Source organism: Equus przewalskii, chromosome 18 (assembly GCF_037783145.1).
Source record: "Equus przewalskii isolate Varuska chromosome 18, EquPr2, whole genome shotgun sequence".
In the NCBI taxonomy this organism is placed as follows: domain Eukaryota; kingdom Metazoa; phylum Chordata; class Mammalia; order Perissodactyla; family Equidae; genus Equus; species Equus przewalskii.
In genome coordinates this window covers 50583362-50601750 of record NC_091848.1, presented here as the reverse complement: position 1 = coordinate 50601750, position 18389 = coordinate 50583362, and the positions used below count along the sequence as shown (strand labels likewise).

The 18389-nt window shown below is 46.7% G+C and overlaps 1 long non-coding RNA gene across 1 annotated transcript; it reads right to left on the bottom strand.

Annotated features, from left to right (window-relative positions):
* Positions 1-2604: 2604 nt before the first annotated feature.
* Positions 2605-14041, bottom strand: LOC103553507 (uncharacterized). The gene is made up of 2 exons (XR_011529209.1): positions 13490-14041; positions 2605-3573 (listed from the first exon to the last, which is right to left on the bottom strand). It is a non-coding gene; the product is annotated as an uncharacterized lncRNA (long non-coding RNA).
* Between the last annotated feature and the right edge of the window lie 4348 nt (positions 14042-18389).

Below are 18389 nucleotides of genomic sequence, written 5' to 3'. Positions count from 1 at the left end.
GAAGCCTGACTGTACTTCCGTGAAGTCATTTGTGTGTGGCCCAGGGATTTGCATACTGCTGAGGCTGCCAGACCAGCACTGCTTCCCCCGGGCCTCTCCCCTCCTGCCTTCTTCCCACTAGGAGGATGGTAATAATTAAGCCAGCCAGGAAAGCCTGAGAACCAAAGAGGAGGTGCTCAAAGTCACCTCTTACTTTTAACTCTGGAAAGATCTGGAGACAGATCTGCCCCGTCAGCTTCTCAGAAGAGTCAGACATTATTTTCTCTCTTCTAGAAAGGAAACCCATTTGAGGGATTATGAATGTTACCCTGTGTCTCAATCTGAAGTTTAAATCTTTCCAAGCATGCAGTTATAAAGATGCCAAGTTGCCTCACTTAATTACAACCTTTATTATGGTATTGAATACTTTAAAGGCACCATTCGTCACACGTGAAGAGAAGAGCCGTTCTGCCTTAATGGACCACTTTCAGTGGGCCATCTATTGATTATCTTCCCTCCTGAATTAATTCCTGGTAATCACCTAGTGAGCAGTCGTTAAAGGGAGCGCCTCCTGCCAGGGCGGGGCTGGCATTGGTACTTGTGATGGGCCTTTCAGACGGCAGCAGCTTTTGACTCCCTGGCTGCAATTGGAGCCCACATCGCTAATGAACCAGGGCCTTGAGACCACACTTGGTGTCTTCACTGTAGAAAGGCTGTGTTTATAGGGGCCCAACAGATAGCGCAGGACATATCAGTTCCTTCCTTAAGAGTTTCTTCTAACTGAGCCAACTGCACTTCATTGCTCCCCCGTGGAGACTCCTGGGGTCGAAACAAGGAGGCTGGTCTGTTGAAGAAGGTCCTGTCCGAGAGGAGGTCAGTGCTCTGGGAGTTTCTTCCCCGGGCTGGCTGCTGCGCTGCCTCATTTCATTGACTTCAATTCAGTTGTGGAAGTTGTCTCTCATTCACGAAGCCAATTTCAAAGTAAGTATTACCGGCCCAATTTTTGGATGAGGTACCTGCGGTTCAGAGAAGTTATGTGTGTGTTCCAAGCAAACACTAGCCGGTAGCTGAGAGCTCTGTCTGATTTCAAGGAGCAGACATTGAGACACACGGCACGCTGCCAAGGGACAGGAAGGGACATCCAGAGCTGAACTGCTTTCCCTGGTGGAGGAAGAAGGTCCCTGTGGACCCAGCATCTCCCAGGCGACAGCTGTCCTCTTGTCCTTTTACAGCTCCCATCCAGGGGTCACTGACAGCACTAGGCAGGGCCTGCCTAGGCACCTCGGCCTTTTACTGATGAAGTGTCTCCTCTCACTCAAGTCCACTGCGGTACCCAGCGGCTAGTGCGGAGGGATATCGGCAAAGCTAAAGAGTGGACAGTCTGGAGCCTCTTTTCAAACTTCCCTTTCTTCTTCCAGACCACACCCAGGCAGCTGCTTCCTCCCGGGACCTCCACTTCTGGAACCACGCCACCGTGGCAGAATAAGGGTGGAAGCTCTGATTAACGATCAGGGATTGGCCGTGGAATTGGAATTTGAGACGTTTCTAGACAAGCGGCCAAGTCAGGGTTCTAGCGTTCTAAGCTTAACTCAAAAGTCGGTGGAGTTAGGTTTGGCCACCCTAGAATGCCTCCAAGTTTGTATTTATGACCTCTGGTCTCCTTCCTTCATCCTCTTCTCCCCTTGTGGTTTCTAATAATCACAGCAACAATAATAATAATTTTTAAAATAATAATACCGACCATTTATTAAATGCCTATTGAGAACCAAGAAGTAACTTAGTGCCTTACATGTTATCTCCCTTAATCCTGACCACTGCCTGATGCGTGTAGCACGCTCGCCTCATTCCCAAGGAGAGAGTCTCGCTGTCAGCCCCAACTGCCAGTGATAAGCACTCAGAAGTTTTTGTAAAACGTGGCCCCATGGAGGTTGTTTCAGTTCCCTGGGGGTGGAGCCTGAGAACTAATGGCTCTTAACAGTGGCTGGGCATAGAAAGCACCAGGAGAACTTTAATAACATACTGATCCCGGCTCCCACCCCCCAGATTCTGATTTGGCTCCTCTGGCATGATACCTCGGCATTGGGATTTTTAAAGTTTCCTCAGGTGAGTTTCTGTACAGTCACGGTTGAGATCCACTGCATGGGTTGGATAATTTGTCCAAGATCTGCGGAAATTGGGGAGTGAAGTTGGCGTTTGAACTGGCTGACCCCACTCTGCTCCTGAGTGTTACACCTCCTCCTTTCACCAACCTTTCCAACCCCCAGTAGGGAGCCATTGGTTGTTTACACCCCCAGATGGACAGGTTCTGGGAGCACTCAAGCCCCCCTTTACCTATGGTGGAAGGAAAACCAGCTTATTCCATGAGCAGCATGTGAGGACCCCGGAGGCAGGTGAAGGCATCTTGGAGGCGAGAAGTAGAGCCCCACCTGTTAGCTCCCCTGCCCGTGTTTATGCAGAACACCAAGGTCAGGAATCCCAGGGCTGGGGTCCACTGGCAGCTGGGACCAGAGTAGAGTCTCAGTTGTGCAGAGCCCATGGCCAGTTGCTCCCCTGAGCCCACTTTCTCCTTCTCTCACGTAACGTCATAGTTGCTCTCACTTTGCAACTTAACCCTCACACAAGGGGTAAGAAAAAAATTTTAATTCCGACAGAGTCGCACTTTAAAAAAAAAAGGCAAAAACATTCCAATCTCTGTGTTTTAGCCTCGTGAAGACTCCCATCCCTGGTGTGGATCATACTGTTCCTTTGGTCCCAAATTTAGCCCCTGGCAAAAGCCACCCTGGCCATACCTAGGGCAATCCCAACTCCCAGCTGTCAGACCCCTTCCAAGGTCTGAGTGGGAGCACAGGCAGGTCTTTTTCTGCCTAAAAAATCAACTTCCATCGAAGACTTAGAGTCTGTGCGTTTGCAGTGTTATTTCTAGCCCTGAAGGCAGGCAGGCACTGCGGCCCAGTGTGGTTCCCCTCAAGCCTTTCTGGGAGTTCCCAGGGGATCCCCTGCATCCACTCATGAGTGAGCCCGGTTAGATCTATCTTTCTTTTACTCGCTGGGCCCCAGGCAGCCCTGCGTGGTGGGGGGGAAGAGGCCCGGGACAGTGTCACACTCTGGCAGGAGGACCCAACTGGATACAGCTCAGGCCAGGGGTCCCACAGAGCTTTCGGCAGAAACTGCTCTTTCAGGTCTTACCACATCCTCTCTCTGGGACCCAGGTAGAAGTCAGTGCAGGTCTGGGCTGGGGAAGAACCCGTCAGAAGTCAGACGCTGCCTGTGCTGATTCTGGAAGTTCCCCTCCCGTCCTGATGCTAAGGACTCTTTGTCATCAGTCTGGTGACTCACACTCTGTTTTCTTTTGGGGAAGGTCCTCCTGGGGGGAATGACTCAGTTCCTCAAATAAACTGGCTCCTAGTCCCCTCCCCTGTTCTCGTGCCTCTGGTGCCCCACGTGCCCAGGCTCAGACGATTGCAGCTTGGGAAGGCCCAGGCCAGTCCCCAGACGCATCCTTGGAATTGCCCTGTGGCTGAGAAAGACTGTCCGCCCATCGGGTCGCTGGTGCTGTATCTTTCTAACTCCAGGAGAACGGATGGCTGCAGTTTACTGAAAGAAGAAATGAGATGAAGAATTAACGCCAGCTTCATTCTTCCAGCTGCTCGTCAGCAAAACCTCTCCTTCTCTCCCACGCCCCATTCCACTAGTCAGCACACCCTGAGGGTTCTACCTTCAAAACGCACCCAGAGTTGGACCGTTTCTTCTACCCTACTCCAAGACTCTGTCGTTTCTTCTAATAGCTCCTGACATCTTCCTTGTTCTTCCACCTGTGCTGCTCTTGGTCTCATCAGCGCAGCAAAGTGACGCTGCTAAAGTTAGATCAGATCCTGTCACTCCTCTGCTTAAAACTCTCCCCCCAGTGGCTTTCTGCCTCATGCGAAGTAAAGCCAGTCTTTACAATGGCTTCCAGGCCCTACAACATCTGGCCCCTGAACAGCTGGCCTCCCGGAACAGTGCCTCTCGTCTGACTCGTTCCCTCCTCAGCCACAGGGCCTTTGCACTGTTACTTCCTTTGCCTGGAACGCTCCTCCCTAAAATACATGCATGACTCACTGCCTGTGAGCTTTATTCAAATAATTAATTGTTCAGTTACTGTGCATTGGGTTGAATTCTAATTCGTATATTTGACTTTAAACCTTTGATTCTCATTAATCAGTTAAACCCATATGTAAAAGGGGGAAATTGGCCAAAGTCTGCACAGGCAACTTTCCCCCACCCTCCTTTGTTTAAAAAGAGAAGCTAGCTGTTCATTGAGATATGATACAATTATACACACACATACACACACACACAGATGCTATTTTGTATTTGGCCTCTTGTGGGCCATATATTATGGCAGATGGAAGAAATCTGTCCACTTGCTAAACAGTGTACCTTATGGGAACATCGAGATGGACCCCAGGCAAGTTCTGACACCATTTATGACCACTCAGAACCAACTGAAGTGTGAATGTACTTTGAAAAATGGCGATTAGGAATGAAAATGTCAAGCGAACTCTGACTTTCTATAACTAGAGGAGATGGATTCTTCAGCATGTAAAACAGCTTCTGGTCCTTCACCAGGATAAACCCTCTTCCAGACCGTGGCTGGAAGCCCATGGCCCCAAGAGCTCAGAGGGGAACGTAATGGTTTCTAAATTATGGTTTTAGACGCCTTTAAATTACTCTCGGATCCTGGGTAGGGCCAGCCTGACCACTTGAATCTATTCATTTTCAAGTGGGGATATTTCATAGATTGGCGGCAATATGGAGATAAAAAAATTCATACACATACATGAAGTATGCATTTCTGTGCCATCTTGGTTTGTGGCTGTCTATATAATACATGGCATATCTATGATTAAGCAAGAAGAAATTTAAAAAATACTGACTCAGTGCCAGCTTGAATTACAGGCTCCTAGTTAAGATGGAGTTTAAAACTCAAAAGAAAGTAAGTTGGACCTAACCCGCTTTTTTTTTTTTTTTTCCTGAGGAAGATTAGCCCTGAGCTAACATCTGCTGCCAATCCTCCTCTTTTTGCTGGGGAAGCCTGACCCTGAGCTAACATGTGTGCCCATCTTCCTCTACTTTATATATGGGATGCCTGCCACAGCATGGCTTGCCAAGTGGTGACATGTCCCCACCCGGGATCCGAACCGGCGAACCCCAGGGCCGCAGAAGCAGAACATGTGCACTTAACCACTATGCCACCAGGCTGGCCCCCACAACCTACTTTTTACTCAGTAGTTGAGTCTTCCTGTGTGGGTCTTTAATGACTTATGTCCCCTTAAAATCTACACTCGGACAAGTCTTCAGGATTTGGCTCCCGAATTTGAATCTGTGATGGTTTAATTTTACATATCAGGTGAAATAAAAAAACCAACAATTTGATGTTAGTATAACCTGAGGCGTTGAATAAACACTTGATATAGCTTATTGTCACCTCGTGGTACCCTACAATCTCTCAGGTATTTAATCAGTCTTACAAAACCGCACATTCAAAAGGAAGAACATTTAAAAGGTTTCCACATTTTTTCATTCCCTGCCTACCTCACAGACGAGGTCCTTCTTTGCTACGGCGCTCGGGCTGCCAACAGAGAGTCCTTTGAGATAGAAGACACACTGTCCTCCTTTGGATAAACTATGTTAAATGAAAGGGTGAACTGATCGCCTCTGGCTGAGCGGAGGAGAGAGGAAATTTAAATTGTAGTTATTTTTCTATCCTCATCTAACTGTATCTCAATTCTCTTTTTTTGTTCTTTGTTTTTATTTTTCCCTATCTCTTCTAAATAGGAGTGAAAATTGGGGAGGCTTGAAACAAGTCGGGAAATAAAGGTACTGCAAATCTGAAACAAAAGGAAAGGAGATCCTACCTGTAAATACTACTTTTCAGGTTATTTCTAAATTGCTGCTGGGTCCCTCTGCTTGACTTTCTTTCAAATTCAATTAGCGTCATCAATTCTACTATGTCACCTACTATGTACTAGGTCAATGCTAGTCACTGGAGATGTTCCACATAAGTGAGACAGGACCTCTCCCCCCAGGGACTCATCATGGTGTAGGGACGTGTGTGTCAGCAATCATGAAAACATGGTGAGTTACTGAAGACACAAAAATTAAAGCTCGGTTGTATTCCCATAGCTTTAAAAATACTACACATTAAGAGGTGAAATGGCAATTTCAATACACTACTAACACGTAAAAATCCCCAGCGATTCCAGACTTTTTCCTATGCATACATAAATAAAGCTATGTATTTATGAGTTGAGGGACCCCGAGACGACCCCCAAGTTCTGTGATGTGCTAGGAGGCCTCACAGGACTCAGCATATAGTCATACTCCTGGCTGAGATTTATTACGGTGAAAAGAGAGAGAGCAAGATCAACAAAGGGAGAAAGTGAATGGGGCAAAGTCTGGGAGAAGCCAGGCACAAGCTTCCAGTGCAATCAGACAGGGCACACCTAATTCCCCCAGCAACGAATTGTGACAACATGTGTGAAATGCTGTCTACCAGGGGAGCTCTTTAGAGACTCAGTGTCCAGGGTTTTTGTTGCAGGCTGGTCACACGCAGCCTCTAACTGGTACATATCAAAATTTCAGACTCCCTGAAGGAAAGCAAGTGTTGAGCATAAACCACGTTGTTGGTACAAACAATTTAGGCTAGTGAGCCGCTTTTACCAGTTGGGAATGGTGGGAACTCTCTTGAACTCCAAGTTCCCACATTCCAGCCAAGGACTAATCTTGTAAGCAAATCTTTCAAACGATTAGTCAGCCTGCTTTGTTAACTCTGTCTTACACAATTCATATGTGTTTTGTACAGAATGCTCTGTCTCTATATATTCTGCCAGCTGTATGCAACTTTTCTTTTGAAGATAATCCTATCGTGGACATCTTTCCATGCCAGTTCATCTATGCTTACCTACTTCTTTGTCATAGTATTTCACTTTATAGACAATTTCTCTAACCATTCCTATATAGATTGATATTTGTTTTGTTCACAATTTTTGGTATGACAATTTATGATACAGTGAACATCATTGTACATATATTCTTCACATACGCATGCCTATTAAACAACGTTACATAGGCTTCTAGTTTCTGTTACATAAGTTTCTGAAAGTGGTATTCCTGGTGTCATTTAATTTGAAAAGGAAGATCACTGTGTTGGAATTTTAGTGGATGTATTAGAATGTGGAGAGTTCGTCGGAAAAGAGGACAGTTAGAAGACTATTAATATAACCAGGTGATATTTGATCAGGGCTGGAACTAAACCATGGCAGAGAGCTTGGGGAGGAGCAGAAATGGGGTACATTTAGTTAGAAGGCAATACAGTAGCCCTTGACTGTGGATGACTGGTGGAAAGGGGGCAAGGAGGAGTTAAAGGTAACTCCCAATTACACGCCTTGGTGGACAGCAACTAGGTGGAATGCAAGGAGAGCAATTAGGAAGCAATTATAATAATTCAGGGAAGAAATGATGGGGACTCAGATTTTCGGGTGTTCATTCATTCATACATATTGAACATCTGCTCTGTATCAGTCACTCCATTCGCTGTTAGCATTGGTACAGTTTTCTTTCTTTCTTTTTTTTTTTTTTGCCAAAAACATTGAGATAGAAATTTGATGCAATATAGATTCCAATTAGCTTGCCCATTAATTAACTTCATTGCTATCCTTTTGTGAATGGCACAAAGCTTAATAAAAGCTGTAGAGGGAGGGATGGTGAATCAGGTCCCAGATGCTTGAATAATTTGCACACACTTTAGAGTAAAAATATGAAGAGGGAGGGGGAAGGAATTATGAAAGCAAATGAGATCTCTCTTGTGTCTAGATTTGAAGATAGACTCCCTCCCACATGCCCATTTCAGACAAATGCTCTTAGCAGATGTGAGCGGGCAGTCTTCCTCCTCCTCCTGCCCCCAGAGAGCCTTATCTCCTGCATGGCTCCAAGTACCACTGATGTGGGCATCAGGTGTGATGGGAAAGAGAGAAGCCAGGAAGCAGTTCTGTTTCTTCTTCTCACTGATTTGCTGTTCTCTTCGCATTCGCCCCTCCTCCCTTCAGCAGGAGCCTAGAAAGCAGCTTCTCGACTTCTGAAGCCCAGACACATATAAATCGCAATTTGGATGACAAGGGGAGTTCTATTTTTATAGGGTTTTATGCATCCTTCAATGGAAATTGATGTGCTTTTATGCATTTTATTTCACAACTTGTTTGAATTTATATTGGAATCTGCTTCCTGATTAAGTTTATTTGACTAGACAGAAAAATCCCATTCTGCATTCATTTGCACCCAATATATGTAAGGAATGTGATCTCACAAATGCTTAAAAAAATTTTTTTCGTAGTCTCTGAAGCTCATGTAGGGGAGGGGGTCACATTTTTTTTCTTCCTGCAGACTTAAGTCTCTTTATGCTCTTTTTAATTCCTGGAAAAAGTCAAGTTACATTCTCCGGAGAAGATATACAAATGGCTAATAAGCACATGAACAGATGTTCAACATCTCTAATCATTAGGGAAATGCAAATCAAAGCCACAATGAGATACTACTTCGCACCCAATAAGATGGTTATTATAAAAAAAAAAAAAAGAAAGAAAATAAGTGTTCACAAGGATGAAGAGAAATTGAAACCCTTTGTGCATTGCTGGTTGGAATGTAAAATGTTGCAGGCACTGTGGAAAATAGTATCGTGGCTCCTCAAAAATTAAACCTAGAATCACAATGTGATCTGACAAATTTACTTCCGTGTAGAATTTTTCTACCCAAAAGAATTGGAAACAGGAACATGAACAGATATTTGTAGATTGGTGTTCATAGCAGCCTTATTTGGAATAGCCAAAAGGTGGAGGCAACTCAAGTGCCCATTGACAGATGACTAGATAAACAAAAGGTGGTATGTACATACAGTGGAATATTAGCCAACCTTTAAGGGGAAGGAAATTCTGACACACGCCACAACATGGATGAACCCTGAAGACGTTGTGCTAAGCGTCATAAGCCAGACAAGAAAGAACAAATATTGTATGGTTTCACTTACATGAGGTCCCTGGAGTGTCCAGATTCCTAGGGATGGGAAGTAGAGTGGTGGCGGCAGGGGCTGGAGGAGGGGCAGGGGGAGTTTGTGTGTGATGGGTACAGAGTCTCAGTCTGGAGAGATGTCACAGCTGTGGAGATGGATGGTGGTGACGGTTGCACAACGATGTGAGTGTACTTAATGCCACTAACCTGTATGCTTAAAAATGATTAAAATAATACATTCTGTATTATGTGTATTTGACCACAACTTAAAAAAAATGAAAAAAAAAAGTGAAGTTACAGTCAGGGCTGCTGGGCAAGCCTGTACTTTCCCCCACGGATACTGTGTCCTCTCTCTGTGGGATTCTGTCTCTTTTCCTGTCTCTCATCCCAGCCGCCTCTCTCTGCCTTCCTGCTTTCTGCTCTCTTCTTTCTCTGCCCTATTTACAAAACCTTCTCTAAAGACAGACTCTGATGCAATCAATGACCCCCTGTAGGTACTGGAGCCAATATGATAGCTTTCCCTGGCATACTTTTATCCTAAGGCTTATCTCTAATTGAAAATGTAAGGTTGTATTTCCTGTGAAGGTGGCCTTCTGGGGCCCCTAAGATCTCTACGCTTTGAGCCCCATGCCTCTGCAGAGGACTGATGTACTGGTCATGGATTCAGTCAGGAAAACGGAGGTCACTGCAGGTATTTCAAACGAAGAGAGATTTCACATGGGGAGTGAAGCTTCCACGTTGTTGGAAGGGAAGGAACAAAAATGGGGATGGGAGGAGTGGTACCACCAAGAAGTCACGCCCTGCCCCTCAATCCCGGAGGAACCTACTGGCCTCTGAGCCCGCAGGCTGAGCAGCAGCTTCTGAAGCCGAAGGCGGCAGGGAGCAGCGCGGCCCTGCAGGATCCCACTGCGGCTGCCCCGCAGGAGCTGGTGTTGGACAGCTGCCGCCCGGGCCTGGGCTGAAGCCAGAAAAAGGATCTCTCTGTCTGCCTCCTGCTCTTCTGCAGGGGCCTCCCATGGGCAGCAACTGAAGTGGAGGCCTGCTGGCCGGGGCATCTAAGAAATGTGGTTGACAGGTTGGTAACCCAGTGGTTTGGGGAGCAGAGACCGTAGGTGCTGAGCATGGCAGGAATATCCGGCACAGAGCTGGTGTTGTGTGGGTGTTGAAATGAGCAACTTCACGTAGACAGTCTGATCCCTGCGTGATGGCACAGCCTCCGGCTCCAGAAGGATCGTGTCTTGCACATCAGGCAGACCTGTCTCACCACCTCTGTGATCTTGGGCAACAATAGAAATAGCCCTTTACCAGGCCCTTTCAGGAAGCCTGGGGCTCTGCCTTTAAACCTCACACCAACAAGCCTGTGAGGTAGGTTTCATAATTCCCATTTTATAGATGAAGAAACTGGAGTTGGGGTGAGGGGTAGAGGTCACATGGCCACTGAATGGGGAAGCTGGGATTCCAAACCAGGTCAGAGCCACTCCTTCCATGCTCAACTCTCTGAGCTTTCAGGGCTGGCTCACAGGCTTGCCGGGGATCTGATGAGATCCTGGAGGTACAGCTCCCGTTTTATGTGTCTGTTTCTCATCCCCAGTAGTGTGGTCCTCACCTCTCATGGTTGGCCCCTGATTTCAGGTGCACCTCTGTGGAGAGCCTGCACTGGGGGTCTCCTGCCCTCTGAATCTCCACACGTGGTTGGCACAGAACCGCTGCCTGGTCCTGGCAAACAGACCCAGTCCTAGAGCCAAGAGGGAGGTCAGAGGACTCCGGGTCGTTTCTGCCGCTGGGTAACTTTTTCCCATTACAGAGTGTTTTAGTTTCCAATGGCTGCCATGATAAACTACCACAAATGTAGGGACTGAAAACAATAGAAGTGTGTTCTCTCACCGTGCTGGAGGCCAGAAGCGTGAAGTCAAGGTGTCGGCAGGGCCACGCTCCCGCCAGAAGCTCTAGGCAGAATCCTTCCTTGCCTCTTCCAGCTTCTGGGAGCTCCAGGCGTTCCTTCCTTCGCTTGAAGTCCCGTTACTCTATCTCATCACCTTCTCCTCCGTGTGTCTGTTTAATCGCCCTCTGCTTCACTCTTTCAAGACTACTTGTGATGGCATTTAGGGCCTACCCAGATAATCCAGAATGATCTCCTCGTCTCAAGATGCTTCACTTCATCAAATCTGCAAAGACCCTTTTCCCCAACAAGGTAATGGGCACAGGTCCGGGGGTTGGGATGCAGTAATATCTTAGGGGATACCATCCAGCTCACTACACCTCCCTCCCAAGGGAGGACGGAAAAAGCAAAAAGGAGCTTCCTGTGTCCTCCTCTCAGGAGCACATCTTTGGATGTAGGCCTTTCTCCTTCATCTGGCGGCATCTTCCTGCAATACCTTTCGGGCAGTGCTACTGAAGAAAATCGGAAATCTCCAGGCACATCCTGAACAGTGGATATTTACAAATGCAGCCCTGTGCTCATCTTTAGTCGGGCAACATTAATAGACTCCGCCAGGCCTTGTTTCCAGCTCAGCCCAGATAACACTCCGGGGAGCTCCCTGGCCTCCGAGTCAAAAATGCCTGTATGGTCCTCGCCTCAAAGGAACTGCTCATATGAGTCCTTCTCCTTTCTGGCCCTCTGCCCTGCACAAAAACACAAGAGAAGCTTCCCCAATGAACTTATTCACCTCTGGTTTCATCTTTCCGGACTTCATTTCACAACAAAGTTTCTTCAGTACTCCTGTCGTGTTAATCCCTTACTTGGAATTGACTTGCAAACTTCCTGTTTCCTTCCTCCCAGATCTCCTCCCTCCCCACCCTCAACCCCACAAAAATTCACCATGTTTTTGTTCTCGTCATCTTACCAGGCTGTCATTAATAAAAGTATAAAACACAAGCACTGGGCAACTCAGTGATATTCTCCTGGCCCGGGAAGGAAGGGGTGATTACTCTGGATTCCCCTGCAGGATTAGGGAGGGCTTTCCACGCTCTGAAACCTCAGTGGAAAGACAAGCAGCAGGCTCAGTTCTCTGCCCTCTCCACCTGCAGCAAATGCCTGGTGGCAGTGGGCTCACCTCTCCCTGCATGGGGCGGGTGCGATGCGAAGCAAGACCGGCAGGTGCTCCTACAAGGCGGCTGCACATCCGAAGCCAGGGCTCCTCGCAGTTCTGTTCATTATATGGTAGACTTTCTCTTTCACTTGATGCTGGAGGCCTGGCCTTTTGATTCGCGCCCATCCTCTAAACACCATTTGAGTAGCTTCCATTTGTACAGCACTTCCAATTTTGCAGAACTTTCCACACAGATTCTTAACAAACCAGTAAAGCAGTTGGCTGGATATCACTAAGCTCATTTGACAGATTCAGAAACTGTGGTTATAAGATTTGTACCAAGTCACCAGCCTGGAAGTGGCCAAGCTGGGACCCCAGCACAGGAACCCGGGTAATGAGGGCAGTTTGCTTTCTGCCCCTGGCCTTTTCCTCTTGTTCTGTTTTTTCCCTCTTTCTCTTTTCATCTTCTCTAAGCCCCCTCACTCAATTCTCTACTATTTATCTGCCTCTCTGTTCTGGTTATTTCCGCCATTCTCTTAGACCTGAGTTCTATACTAGCTTCACTAGTCACTGACTGTGTGACCTTGGGCACATTTCCTAACCTCTCTGAGCTTCAGCATCCTCATCTGAACACAGGAATAATCCTCATTTCCACACAGGGCTGTGGTGGAGATTTAATAGCATTAGAGAGAGAGATTGAAATTAATAGTCTCTGGCACTTGGCAGTCAGCAGACATATCCTTCTTCCACTTTTTTAATAGTGTGGACACATGGTTAAGACTGTACGCTTTTGTCCCCCATTCACCTGTGTCATCCTTATCATGGAACTGTTGGATTTGATTTATCAGGGGCCCCTGGCGGTGCCTCTGTGACTATGAGCCGTGGCCAAATGAGAAGAGCCTGATAGATGGACCTGGAGTGATTAATAGCAGCCTGTCCCCGCAGCTCAGAAAGCAGCGAGCGAGCCGCATCGCCCTGACTCCACTTCGAATTCTGTATTGTCTGATGTGCTGTTCGGCCAAGCGGAGGCCCCATGTCCACAGCACAGCATCTGGTAGCAAGCCCTGGATTTCCTGGGTCACCAAGACAGATTCTCTGAGTGGAAAAGAAAAGGATACAGGATGATGGTATTTCCCCAGAGCAGGGTGTGAGCACAGAGTGTGTACGCGGCTGCACTCCCATCCCTGACTGATCCCATGGCTGGACCAAGTGTGAGCCAGAGAAGGCACAGCCAAGGCGCATGGCTGTGCAGGTTTCACCTGCATTCCTGTAATGCCATTCTCTGGTGCTTTCCCAGTGGGAAACTCATCATTAGGACAGCATGCTGAGGAGTGGAAGTGCCCAGAGAACAGACGGGTCTGGTTTTCACACGTTTTAGTTGCTGACCTCCACCCGTCTTTGCCCGTGAGATGCATTATTTTGCAAGGCCAGGTACTTACCTACTTCTGTTCTGCAGATATCTAACTGCCTCAGCACAAGCAGGTTTAAACAGAAAGAAACTTGGGATGTATCATTGCTACCTTCTAAAGTTAGGATTTTCTTCTCCCACCTACATGTCTTGAACATTGTTGTCAGCGGCTGGAAATAAATCTGGAGGCGGAGTGTTCACTGATTCCATTCAAGGGAAAATCAACAGTGAATATGTCTTCTTTCCCAAGCCAGCGATCAATTTCTTAAACGGTCCTTCTGGGACTGTAATCTGGCAGGAAGGGAGAGCCGGGGTCCGGGTCTGCTGGGCCGGTGTCCCGAATCTCGGCCCAGCAGTGGAGTTGGAGAAAACCCCACAGTTCCTGTTTGAAATTACACAGTTGGATGGTGTTCCTCTTGGCTTCAACTGCAAAGGCTGGTGCCCACAGCCAGTCTTTGGCAAAACTGAGAAGCAAGAAGTTTTTCTTCCTCTAGCATTCCCGGCATCCCTCCTAATCACTTTTTCTCTTTATTCCTCTCCAAGTTCCTCAAGACTCCTTTCTTCCTCTACCTCGTTCACATGTGAACTCTGAAAGGATCTGAAACATATTTTCTGTATGCGTAAGTGGTTAATAATGTCTAAAGAGGTGCTTCACAACTTTAAAGTGTGTACACATCTCCTACATTGTTAACACCCGGATTCTGGTTCAGCAGCTCCGTGGTGGGGGCTGAGAGCCTGCGTTTTTAACGAGCTGATGTGGCTGGTCTGTGGACCACACTTGGAGTGTGTGTTGGAAAACCTCCCAGGCCTCCTCCTGGGTTTCTCCATTATTTTCCCATGACTACCACACTCACAACACTTCAGACACCAGATGTGGGGGTTTTCCCACAATTCTCTGTGACACCAGGTGAGTGCCCTACATTCAACTCAATGCTGGCACTAGCTCCCTGGAGTTAGCATCAGATCCCACAGGTTAAGGGCTCAGTCCCATAAGACTGCCCCCACCCCCACTTCAGATGCCACTCACGAGTAGTAGGTTCCCAGATTACCCACAACTTCTGTCCGTCTTGGTTACAAATTGGAGGTTCCCGTGATCTCCTCCCCTGTGGAATTCAACAATTTGCTAGAACAGCTCACAGAAGTCAGGGAAACACTTTACCAGTTTATGGAAGGCTATGATAAAGGATACGGATGAACAGACAGATGAAGAGATGCACAGGGCGAGGTCTGGGAGGGTCCAGAGCACAGGAGCTTCTGTTCCCGTGGAGTTGGGGTAGGCCACCCTCCCGGTACATGGATGTGTTCACCCACCTGGAAGCTCCTCGAACCCTATACTTTCCGGATTTTATGGAGGCTTCATGACCCAGTCATGATCAATTAAGTCCATCTCCAGCCCCTCTCCCCTCTCTAGAGGAGGCGGGGTGGGGCTGGAAATGGCAAACTTCTAGCCATGGCTTGGTCTTTCTGGTGACCAGCCCCCATTCAGGATCCATCAGGGAGGCCACTTTGAGTCGCCTGACAAGAACAAAAGATGCTCCCAGTGCTCTTATCACTTAGGAATTTACAAGGTTTTTACGAACCCTGTGTCAGGAATGACAGGCAGAGACCAATGTATAATTTTTGTTATTTCACATGTAGCAAAGCGTTAAACCAATCCCAAAGGGAGGAAATGGGAATGGGAAAGGTGCCCTCTTTTCCTCTCTGGTTTAGGGATGTGTGTGTGTATAAATTCCCCACATTTCCCAATGAGTAGCTATATCATTGTGCTCTCTTCAGATCATGCAATATAATTGGTTTGCTTGATCAAAATTCTAAATTGATTGTTCCAGTATCAGTTCTCCTTGACGCATAGTGAAGATAAACTTAATTTTCGCTTTTAGAAACTTGTCTTCTCTCAAAATACCCTGATCTGTCATTTTGGTAAAGAGCAATTCTGATTTAAATTATTTACAATTTTTTTTTCTACTGTGTGTTTAGGGGCAGGGGTGAGTAGAGAGGAGTCCAGCGATGGGACCAGAGGAGATAACCCAGCTTCTGTCTATACCTCATCCACCACTGCGAGTCAGTGCATCTGGTGAACTGCCAGAAGAAATGATTCGCTGGAGAAACCGAAGAGCCCGCAGATGGGAACTCATTGTGGAGGGTGGAATCCAGACGATCAGCCAGGCCCGGGACCAAAGCTTAGTTCTCAGGCACACAGATGGGTCCTTATGCCAGCCTTCTACTGACTCAAAATTCAGGTCATTGGAGAGAAGCTATGAGCAAATTCAAAAAGCTATTTTCACAAATGATACTCTGGGACATTAGTTTGCTTTGGTATCCTTTGAACAGAATGGACTGTGTAAAGGAGGAGGTCAAGCTTGGGGTCTTCCCATCTCCTAGCAGGGGCCCTCGCCAAAGCTGAGTGGTACTGCAGAGGGTGGCAGGCGTGCCCAGCAAAGGTGGCTGCCATGCCTTTGGGACTTATGAGCACCTACATGGGGCCCAGGAGTGCAACAAGGGAGGGAGAGAGGGGAATGGGGCACAGACACCACACTGGGCCCACGTGGGGAGCTGAATGATTTCATTCATGATCTTATGAGAGAAACTCTCTGGAGCCTGCCAAGAATATTCGGCGGGAGGTGCCCGCGAAGAGGGATTTCGCTGGGGGCTGAGGCTCTGCGTTACCTGTAGAAGCAAAAGTCTGGGGCTAGGAACCTAATTTATTCAAAATCCCACATGTTTAGGCTTCCATTCTGTGATTTATAAAACCAGAACATACGACATGAAGAGTAGTTGGGAGTCTACACACACCCCTCAGTCAGAGCAGCTCTCTTCTTGTCTGTTCTTCCTTATGGGGCGCTCAGGGCTGACTTCCCTCAAGGTGAGGGTTCCTAGGCTAAAATCTCTGAGCAGGATGCTCTGGAAGGGCCCAGCCAGTGTTCAGACCCAACAGCTCTTCCTCTATATGTAGGAAAGCAATGGTGGGTACTGTGATGAGGTTTAGGAACACGGCTTCCTGGAGGCAGGGCCAGGCCAGCAGAGGTTGTGGTCAAGGAGGGGACTCTCCTAGAGTCTGAGGCTTCATGCTTCAACAGCTCTCGGTGCTGATGAAGTCCAGCTCCCTGTAGACACCACAGCCATCAGGACAGTGGTGGTAGCTTTTAGGGCAGGGAGAGGATGCTGGACAGGTGCTGAAATCCCTGGAGAAAATAGCAGTGGGCAAGGCCCCAGGCCCCACAGGCTATTTTAAACTGGGAATTAACAAGCTCTTACTCACATTCCCAGCTTTGCAGTGTTCAAATTCACGCCCATCACCAGCTGGCCTCAGCAGCAATGAATGTCCCCAGGGAGGGAAGCCATTTCTAAATCAACCAGGACCCAAATCAGAGACCTCATTCTACCATGATTGAAAGGTTCTGAGTAATGGGATTTTGTATAAATTAGTTATTCATCATGGAAGAGGTATTATAGATAAATACCATACCTCATTGCTATTCTAAGCTGTCCACCAGTCATCTCCTTTAAGGAAAAAAAAGAAGAATTAATGTGGTTCTGAACAGTGATCTGCTTAATGATTTCAAGGTTTTTTATCTGGAGAGGATTTCAATAAACCACTTTAAAAGAAGTGGAATGCATAAAAAAAAAAAAATGTGTGAAGGGCTTGTATAATTGCTGAAAGGTTGGTTCTCTAGGGCCAGAAATCAACGAAAAGGGTGAATGTTATGGAAAGATTTTTAAGTACGTATTCAGGAGAAACTAAATAGAAAATCAATCAGTAAAATAAAAAATTCATAAATCCAATTGCTTCTAATTGGCTGAGAACATAGTACAGAATTCAAAATGTTTGCCTATGAACAGCTCTGTCTCTTGAAATTATGACTCTCATCGCAGGAAAGAGAATTTGGATTACTTTTCTTTTACGATCAAAGAAAACCCATCAAGGCCATGGCAATCCTGCAAATGGCTCGAGCTGAAAACCTCCTCACTCTGGCCGTTTATGGAGAAATTCCTACTGAACGGTTATTCAAGCTAGGAAGAATGTATCTTCATTTCACGTCTTTAAACATTTCTTAAGCCCCTACTGTGTACACAGCACTAAGCTGGGCCCTGTGGGAGATACACAAATGAATGAGCTATGATTCTCGAGAATTCACGATTTAGAAGGGGAAACAGGTGAATGCCTAATTAACTTTAGGGCGAGTACTAAAGCTATAATGGATTAATAACAGAGCTATCAGCAGAGTACGGAAGAGAAAGGGCACGGATGATTTCTGACTAAGGAGGTCTACGAAGGTTTCTTAGAGGAGGTGAAATCTGTTTCAAGGGATAAGAAGATACTCCATCCAGAGTGAACACTGAGCAAAGGTCCAGTGGAAATATGAGCCAGACTTGGGGAATGCAGAATATTTTCTCATAACTTAGAAGAGTTGGTATGAGGTAGAATCCTGAGGAAGATGATATTTATGTTCAGCACTGTATTCTCTGCCTCTCCATCTCAAACTTCAGTGGGCACCCATAATTTATGAGCTGCCCTCATTTCTCTTGTTAGGATGAAAATTTCCCAGAAAACATATACACTCTTAAGTGTTACTGACTTAACAGGTTACCCCTCCCAAGGAGTATTTCATTTTTTAAAAAATTTTAATTTTTTATAATGTATTTGTCTAAGAAATAAAAGGACTCAAGATATGGAAGTATTCATGATTTAAACAATAAGGACAACTTTAAGAAACTTCTGGCCTCTTTTCTTTATCGTGAGCATTTACAACATTCCAAGGAACTCTCAGTGTTTGTTTTTAAAACAGGGACATGGAAAAAGAACCACATTCTGTTCCAAGGTATCGACCCTTCTCTGGTGGAGGAATTTCAGGCATCTGCGTCAAGATGGTATTTGCAGGCAGGAAGACTTGCCTAAGAAGGCCATCTAGGAGTTAGCTGAGTGTTATGGG